This window comes from Helianthus annuus, chromosome 15, assembly GCF_002127325.2.
Source record: "Helianthus annuus cultivar XRQ/B chromosome 15, HanXRQr2.0-SUNRISE, whole genome shotgun sequence".
Classification (NCBI taxonomy): Eukaryota; Viridiplantae; Streptophyta; class Magnoliopsida; order Asterales; family Asteraceae; genus Helianthus; species Helianthus annuus.
In genome coordinates this window covers 24547723-24556769 of record NC_035447.2, presented here as the reverse complement: position 1 = coordinate 24556769, position 9047 = coordinate 24547723, and positions in this window count along the sequence as shown.

The window sequence follows — 9047 nt, the reverse complement described above, 5'->3', positions numbered from 1 at the left end:
GAGGTAGGGGGTAGCGGTTTTTGATGGTTAGCTTGTTCAACTCCCGATAGTCAATGCACATCCTGAACGACCCATCCTTCTTTTTAGCGAAGAGGACTGGTGTGCCCCAAGGAGAGGTGCTCGGGCGAATGAATCCTTTCTCAAGTAATTCCTGAAGTTGGTTTGAGAGTTCAGACATTTCAGACGGTGCGAGTCGGTAAGGGGCTTTGGCAACAGGGTTGGCTCCAGGAATGAGGTCGATACGGAAGTCGATATCACGCCTTGGCGGTAGTCTAGGAAGGTCATCAGGGAATACCTGAGGGAATTCACGAACCACAGGGACGTCTTTTACTTCTATCTTCCTTTTCTTTTCCTTTTTCGCTACTACAATGTTGGCCAAGAAAGCTCTGTATTCCTTGCGGAGATACTTGCTAGCTTGGACGCATGACATGAGTTTGAGACCTTTCGAAGCGGTTTCGCCATAGACACATAATAAATCACTGTTCGTGAGCGAGAATCAAATCATCTTGTCGAAGCATACAACTTCAGCATGGTTTTCGCGAAGAAAGTCCATGCCTACTATAACGTCGAAACTTCCGAGTTGCATCGGAATAAGGTCGGTCGGAAAGATGTGATTGTGGAGCTCAAGAGTACAATCACGAAGAACAGAATTAACGGTGACAGTTCTTCCGGTAGCGACTTCAACATCGAATGTCGAGGAGAGATAAGAGCGCTTACGACTAAGGAGCTTTTCAAATTCGAACGACACAAAGCAATTATCGGCTCCAGTATCAAACAAACATGATGCATAAATACCATTCACAAGGAACGTACCATTGACCATGTTGTTGTCGGTCTGGGCTTGGCGCACGTTGATGTTGAAAGTTCTGGCGCGTGCGGCTTGTTGCTGCTGCTGAGGCTGTTGCTGGGGCTCCTGCTTCACGACCCTGTTGGGGCACATGTTCGCAAAGTGGTTGGGGTCACCACATGCGAAGCAAACTCAGGCGTTGACTGCGGGTGCCTGAGCTGCTTGTTAGCCTTGCGGAGCCGGGAGCAGAGCTTGATACGCAGTGGCTTGAGCTGGGGTGTTGCGGGGACCAGTACGGCAGTTGGCAGTGATGTGGCCGTACATGTTGCAGTGAGCGCAGAAACGACAGGCAAGACCCACCGACTGATGATATGAGCATGTTAGGCAAACCGGGTGGGGACCTGTGTATGCACGTTTTGCTGGTGGTGCATAAGTAGTTGGAGCTGGACGGTGATGGGACTGCTGCTGGGCCGGTACGTCCTGGAGAGGAGCAGCAGTGGTAGTGACGGCACAGTTCTTGTTCTGGAGCTGCTGTTGTTGTTCCTCTTCTTTCGGCGTGAGGACTTTGACGGTTGAGTGGCCGTGGTTTTGGTAGTTGGAGCGGCGGTGGTAGCTTGATGCAGGTGCTTCGAAGTTTTATCCCAGATTCCAGCCTTGACCCGCTTGTCGTTGATTTCAGCGGCCAGTAAGTAAGTCTCCTCGATCGTCTTAGTCTTAGCCGCTTGCACGAAATCTTCAACACAGTCAGGCAGGGCTCGGATATACTTTTTGATTGCCATGTCAGAAGTCTTCATCTGATCAGGGCAGATGATACTGAGCTGCTTGAATCGAGCAGTTAGAGCAGCGTTTTCTCCATCCTTTTGCTTAATGTGCCAGAATTCATCTTCTAATTTCTGGCGTTCATGAGGAGGACAAAATTCTTCCAGCATGACCTCATTGAGTTCGTCCCACGACAGACCGTAGGCTGCATCGTTCCCTCGTTTGTTTCTCTCGGCCGTCCACCAGTCTAGTGTGCGGGACTGGAAGACGCCAGTAGCGTTGAGAGTGCGGAGATCGTCGAGGCAACCGCTCTGTCGTAGAGTTACCTCAATGGAATCAAACCACTGGAACAACGCTGTAGGGCCTCCCTCGCCAGTGAATTCCTTTGGCCCACAAGCCTTGAACTGCTTGAAGCTGAATGCAGCTTTGGGAGCAGCTTTAGGAGCTTCGGTTCTCGACTCCTCAGATGATTTGCTGACGTTCTCATAGACATCACTCACAGCTTTTGCTACTTGTTTGGCGATGATAGCAGCAAGACGTCTGTCTCTCTTTTCTTGACGAGTAAGTGGGTGACGGGATCCTGATGACGGTCTAGTTGACATTGTCTACAATAGACATTGTCATAGGTCTCAGACGCGTCATAACCGAATCTCACCTCACACGTCTAATACTTACTAAGGCTTAGGTACGCAGGCGCGTAATTACATAAACACATAGGCATGAAATCACAGATTCACGTAAACACGGTAGCACATAAGCAAGTAAGCACGTAAGCACATAGGGCACAGAAGCACAGAAACACAAAAGCACATACGCATTTAGTCACAGAGGCAGTCAGAATACAGAAACCTATCATTCAAAGTCCGCGATTGTTCGATTATAGCGATTGCATTTAGCGTAGCGATTAGTATAGTATAAGCGTATACTATAGCGAGCATCTTAGCGTACGACGTTTCCTCATAGTAGCAATGATTTGTTAACGCTTTGGAGATAGAAGGGCAATGTGGGTTGTGTGTGTCGATCGTAGTGAGAGCAAAATCGAATAAGTTTCCAAAATTTTAAACACATAAACATGTAAATACACGTATAAACACATAAAAATGACGAATCATCAGAGTCAGCAGTTGCGGGCACAGAATCGAAACACATAAAAATCGAGAAGTAGATTGTCTGCGGCTATTAGACATTGACTACCCAAAGCGATTCGACTATTCTCAAGGACTTGGCGTGCACATTTTTACTTTCAGGATTGGGCCTCTGCCTCTATTCTTGGGCATCCGACGCACATCCCTCTAGTCATACTGTGAGTTCAGGTCGTTGGAGTCCGTCGAGGCTTTGGTGAGAGTTTTGTAAAACCGTGGTCAAGCCGTCAAGGTTAGGGTTTCACTCCTGGCTTGATAACCTCCCTTCGATTTTAATAAGACAGAGGAGATTATTCATCAAAATATGGATTTCACTCCTGATTTGGTATAATTCTCCCCGTTGGTAAGTAAAAATGCGGATTGATTAAGCAGATAGTAGTCGAGAGTTTGCGGTTTTCACACCTAATCTCGACTTAATCGCTTCTTCATTATTAAAAATTCGAGTGCAATGATAGTGTAGTGTAGGCGAGAATGGCGAAGATTAGCGGTAAGCTTATACATAATCCCTAATGGACATGCACGAGTCGGTCTATTGGGTCCTAACTATAGACTAGGTCTCTAAGACATCGACCCGGACTAGGTCGAGTCTTGCCTAATTCCCTATAGTTATGGCTCTGATACCAATCTGTCACACCCCAACCGATGGCGGAATCATCGGGGCATGGCACTGAGCGAAACAGATTGTCCAGAAGTTTCCATAACAATTATCATTAGCAATCAATTTAAAATAACATGTCCCATACCATGTCTCAAAAGGTAAACAAATTATTACAGACAAAATCTAGGCAAATAGTTCTATTCCGACAACTCAGATTTTTAAGTAGCCCAATTGTTTATCTGCTTCTAGAGACTCCTGATTAAATTAGTACAGCCAACTATTTGTTGGCCTCTAGAAACTTATTGTGGCCTCGCTTTCCTAGCAGATAAGCGTCCTAATTACCTGTCACAAACGTTAAAGTAAAAGTCAATACACATAGTGTAAAGGCGAGTATACAAGTTTGATATTAGCATATAGAGTTCGAAATAGTTTACGCATAATCAGCACGTACACGGAGGAAAACGAAGCATGTTAATTATCGACATAAACCCATCGATACCAACGACTGCGGGTTGACTGCCCAAGGCAGTTCGTAATACATGATCACCACGGTAATCCATGCAAATAATTGTCCTTAACAACCCCCGAGTGAACGGGTGCTGAGTCCAAACTATAGTACTATCGTCGTTAAGGCAGGTAGACAGCATTCCATGTGTAAACACAACAAACAAGCATTTATTAAGTCACGTATAACATGCGGTAACGGTTAGCGTTTAAAAGTATTGCGTAGTGTGTTTGATGTGATTTCGTATAAGTAACTTATGTAACACCCAAAAGTGCTTAAAGCAAAAAGGGATCGAGTATACTCACAACGGTTGATGGATTGAAGGGAGCGCTTGAGAGTAAGGTTAGCCTGAATTGTTCGATAGCATAAAGGTAAGTGGTACGTAAAACGAGAATAAGCGTTGATGGGTCGAATGGTAATCCGATCGGACGGCCAATTCATGCGGATGATAACCCGTTCGGATGGTTATCCGGTCGGACGGTAGTCCGGTCGGATGACTATTCGAGTGGATTGTTCCTTCCTATGAGAAGGATGTGTTTGTGTATGATGGTTTGACTTTTGAAGTTTTTGTTGTAGCATTAGAAAAACATTGAAGTATCTCTACCCTTCAGGTCGGTCGATCGGACGGTCGTCCGATCGGACAGCAATCCGATTGGTTGACACTTCAGTGAGAATAAGTTCACAGCAGGTTGTCGCTTGATCGGACAGCAGTCCGGTCGGGTGGCATCACTAGTGCATTGAACATGTTGAAAAATTGATTAAGTGTTAAAGTCAAGTATCTCGTGATCCGAAGAGTAGTCTGGTCGGATGGTAGTCCGGTCGGACAGCAATTCGATCAGTACTCAACTTTAAATAAGGTTGATTAAGTGTGGGACCAAAAATGTCAGTCGTTCGGACGGCCAATCGCTCGGATGGCTGTCCAGTCGGATAGTAGTCCGGTCGGATAGCACTCTGTGCTGGTCATTCCGTTCGTCTTTCACTTGGTCGTTTTGATTGTTTGTAGTTTTATCGAGACACTTTGATAACATTTCAACCCAACAGAACCCCGTCTCGAACCTGGTAACCTGACCGAACAGTAGTCACCCAACGTTCAATCAGTTAACTGGTTCAAGTCAGTCGTTCTTGATTAACCCGAGATCGGTGGTCTCACGGATAGGATTCTGGTATTGAGCCAACACATTACTAAGGACGAGTAGAGGTTAGAACGAGATCCGATCCTATTGGTTTGCGTGCGTTGAGTGTAAAAGAGTTGAAAGAAAATTTGGAAAAACCTTCCTTCAATCCCTTTTACTGTGAATATGTTTAGATCTATGAAAGATCTTTGCTTATTTATGTGGAAATCGGTTAGATTCAAGTTGTTCTTGAAAGATTGAAGCCAAAACATGAAGTTCTTCAAGAACACATGATGACATCATCCTAGAACCCTTGAATCTTGGTGATTTCACGGTTAAAAGTGAAGATTTAAAAGATAGAAAGGTGTAGAAGGGCGTGTAGATCAAGAAAGTACAAGATTTATGGAGAGATCTTACCTGGTTTGAGAGAAATCGGAGAAAAGGTGAAGAACACGTGCTGCTCGGACAGAGGATTTCCAAAAGTAGAAAGTATGAAAGTGACATGGGATTCCAAAAGTGGAAAGGGTGGGTCGGTCGGATGACACCACACCCGGATGATAGGTCGGTTGGATGGCACATTGACCGGATGGCAGCCAAGTCAGATGGCAATCCGGCCGGCTGGCATCTGGTTCGAGTGCGCGACGCGACGATTCTTGATATTTCGATTTCGATTGCGAGCGATGCGAATACGATAGAGTTTCCTATTCAAATTACTTTTAATCCCAACTACTCATATCGAGCACTGTCTCTTCTCCACTTATCATACTATATCAACATACAATCACCCTTAATTCGTATTCGTTTTGCGATTGCGATTGAGTTTGATTGTGTTCCGATTGATCACCACACATTACATAAATAAACATGCACAAGTAACACATAAGGCACACACACGTATAGTAATCACCAAAATGCGTAATTCGAGTTTGCGAGCGCGATGTTGATTAGATTAGATTGATTAGCGTTTAATTGACTTTATCACATTGTTACTTCCTATTATTCACAGTCGTAAAGCGATTCGTAGCGATGAATATACTTCGATTACTGCGATTATAATTACTTACTCCACATAATGCAACTAACGTAACATAAAATAGACTATATACAGTCAAAGAAGTCAAAACAGGGATTGAGCAAGGAGAGACAGATTGCAATTAGCAATCTTTTCTTCCTTTGACTTCAATCTTGACTTTGACTTTAACTTTCGAAACACTGGGGTGTTACAGAAACATTGTCATAATAGATCACTGAAGCACGTCGAAGAGGTAGTTGTAGCTCAAGTAATAAATTACGAACCCAAGTTGCTTCAGCCACAACATTAGCAACGCGACGTTACTCTGCCTCAGCGCTTGAATGTGAAATAGCCGGTTGATGTTTAGACGACCATGAAATCAAATTATCCCCAAGAAAAACACAATAACCGCTAGTGGATCTACGTGAGTCGGGACAACCACCCCAATCTGCATCGGAATAGGCAACTAAGGAATGGGTATTAGACTTGATAATTCGAATACCATAATCAACCATGCCCTGTAAATACTGTAAGATGCGCTTTGGAAAAACGAAGTGAGGATCATGAGGATCGTGCATAAACAGGCACACCTGTTGAACAACATAGGAGATGTCTGGCCGAGTAAAGGTAAGATATTGCGCACGCTAGCTAAGCTATGGTACAAAGTAGGATCATGAAACAGTGGCCCATCCGTAGCACTTAGCCTGGCCGATAAGTCTACCGGGGTGGTACACGGCTTACACGATGTCATAGAAGCCCGAGAAATAATATCCTTCGTGTATTGAGTCTGATAAAAAATAAACCATTCGAGTCCTGAGTCACATTGGGACCTAGATCGATCATGGCAAACTCTCGTGAGAGTATACAACTAATTTCATGAAGCAGAACACCAGATGACACGGTAACCACAATATCATCAACATAAAGTAATAAAATAAGTAGTGTTAGGACCCCGTGTATAAATGAACAAAGAGTTATCACACACGCTGCTTCGAATACCATGTGATAAAATGTAGGTGGCAAAACAGGTGTACCATGCTTGGGGAGGAGCCTGTTTCAGCCCATAGAGAGATTTCTTTAACCTGCTGATGTATAGCAAAATACATCTATTTATCATGTATAGTTTGTATATATTTCATTTAATTTGTGTCGGTTTTTAGTTTAGAATTTTCTACTACTGATAGTTTTGTAAATTGCAGGTCTCGGTTGCTAAAAATGAGGAAAAACCTAGAAAATGAGTTGAATGAGAAGTATTACGGAGAGCCGGGTGAAAACACAGCTGAACGGAAACTGAAACAATAAGGAAATACTGGAAAAAGTCATCACTGCGTCACGCCACCATGAAACACCTAAGCCTTCGCGTGACGCCACAAGATTAAAATATAATAAAATGCAGATCGCGCGCCGCACTACGTGACACTCAAATGGGTAAGCCTTCGCGTGAAGTGGAGGCCTGGATTTCGCAGAGGGTTACGGGCTTGGGGCTGGATATATGCATAGAAACCTATAAAATACATATCTTTAAACAACTCTAACCCTAGTTAAAAATTTGCAACATCTCGGGCGAAATCTTGGACGAATTTGGAGCGTTTTCGGAGACTTTGAAGCATCGGTTGAAGGTTGGAAGCTCGAGGGAACATTCGGGTCGCGATTTAATCATCCGGTTCACTTGTTCTTTACTTTCAATAATCAATCATGTTTTACTTCTTTGAAATTACTTTCGTTTTGTGTTTGATCATGAATATGTTAGGCTAAACGCTTTGTACTACCTAGATTGGACGAACGGATTATTAAAGTTTTGATTTTTATGGATGTTTGATTAATTATGGATTCTTTATGAAAGTAGTCAACTTGATTATTGGTTTGATATGTTTGCATGCTTAGCTTTGTTTAATTGTCTTTTATTGCTTCGTATGATTCTTGGTGAATGTCTTTCACATAACAGGTTCATGCTAGATTATAATTTTATATTGTGATATTTTGGGTTAATTGGCCAATATACCTTAGAAGCGGTAATTGATAGTTAGATAAGTCTAGGTGTTCTACTAATGTCTATAGCTGAAAGGTGCGAGGTTATTGTTAGGTCTAAGTTAATAAATTGTTAGGTAGGGTCTTCGTGAGGAGTATGAACTAGTTTTCCTATCGACCGTTGTCTATCTAGTCGAGAACCCAAGTTTACTCTAGGTTTATAACCCGTAGTAGATCAAATTAGGGTACTTTCATAAAATCACTTAGATAACCTGTGAGGGAGTCTAGACCAACCGGTGTCCATAGCAGCCTTTAGAGTTCCATAGGTATCTTCTTGAGAAGGGTCGGGGGTCCTGCTCGGTGTCTCGATAGGTTTAGCATTAAACGATCCCAGTTCCATAACAACAAATATCCTAATAAATCATCACTACTATAATCCAGGATTCTAGTCTAGGTAGTCTTCTACCATCATCTGAGTAAACCTGAGTCATAATTCGTGTCTAATTAATTTAGTTAATTAATTTAATTAATTCGCAATTTTAGGATATTTAGAACCCCCAAACATAAAAACAGTTAGTGTCATGTCAGTGTCAGTCTAGATAGTTTAGTTAACGTAGTTAAATTGAGTTCTGTGGGTTCGATTTCCGGACTTACTTAGCTGTACTAGAGTCGATCGGTTCGCTTGCCGATCAGTAGTTTAGTCGAGTTTAGAGAGTCTAGAGTATTACTTAGTGTCTAAATTAGGTTAATTTAGGTTGTTTTTATTAAACTACTTTTAGCACATCAAGTTTTCGGTGCCGTTGCCGGTGACTCTTTGGTAATTACGTTAACTACTTTGTTTGGACTTACTTGATATCATAAGTGCTACTTGTTTGTTTAGTCGTAAGAGTCTAAATATTTTTAGTATTTTTTTTATTAGTGAGTCGTTTCTTTGAGTCTTCTTACTTGTCTTTGTCGGTTTTGCAGTGGATGCCCTAAACACGCTCGCAAGGACCGCCGCGGAAGCCGCCAATGGACAATCTTTCCTTCTCCTCTTCTACTCTAAAGGTTAGTAAATCTTCTTCCTCATCTTCCGCCCGTTCTGACTCTATTCCCTAATCTAAACCACCGAACTTTGACTTTACACCAAAGACATCACCCCATAACTCCTCACCACCCACACGT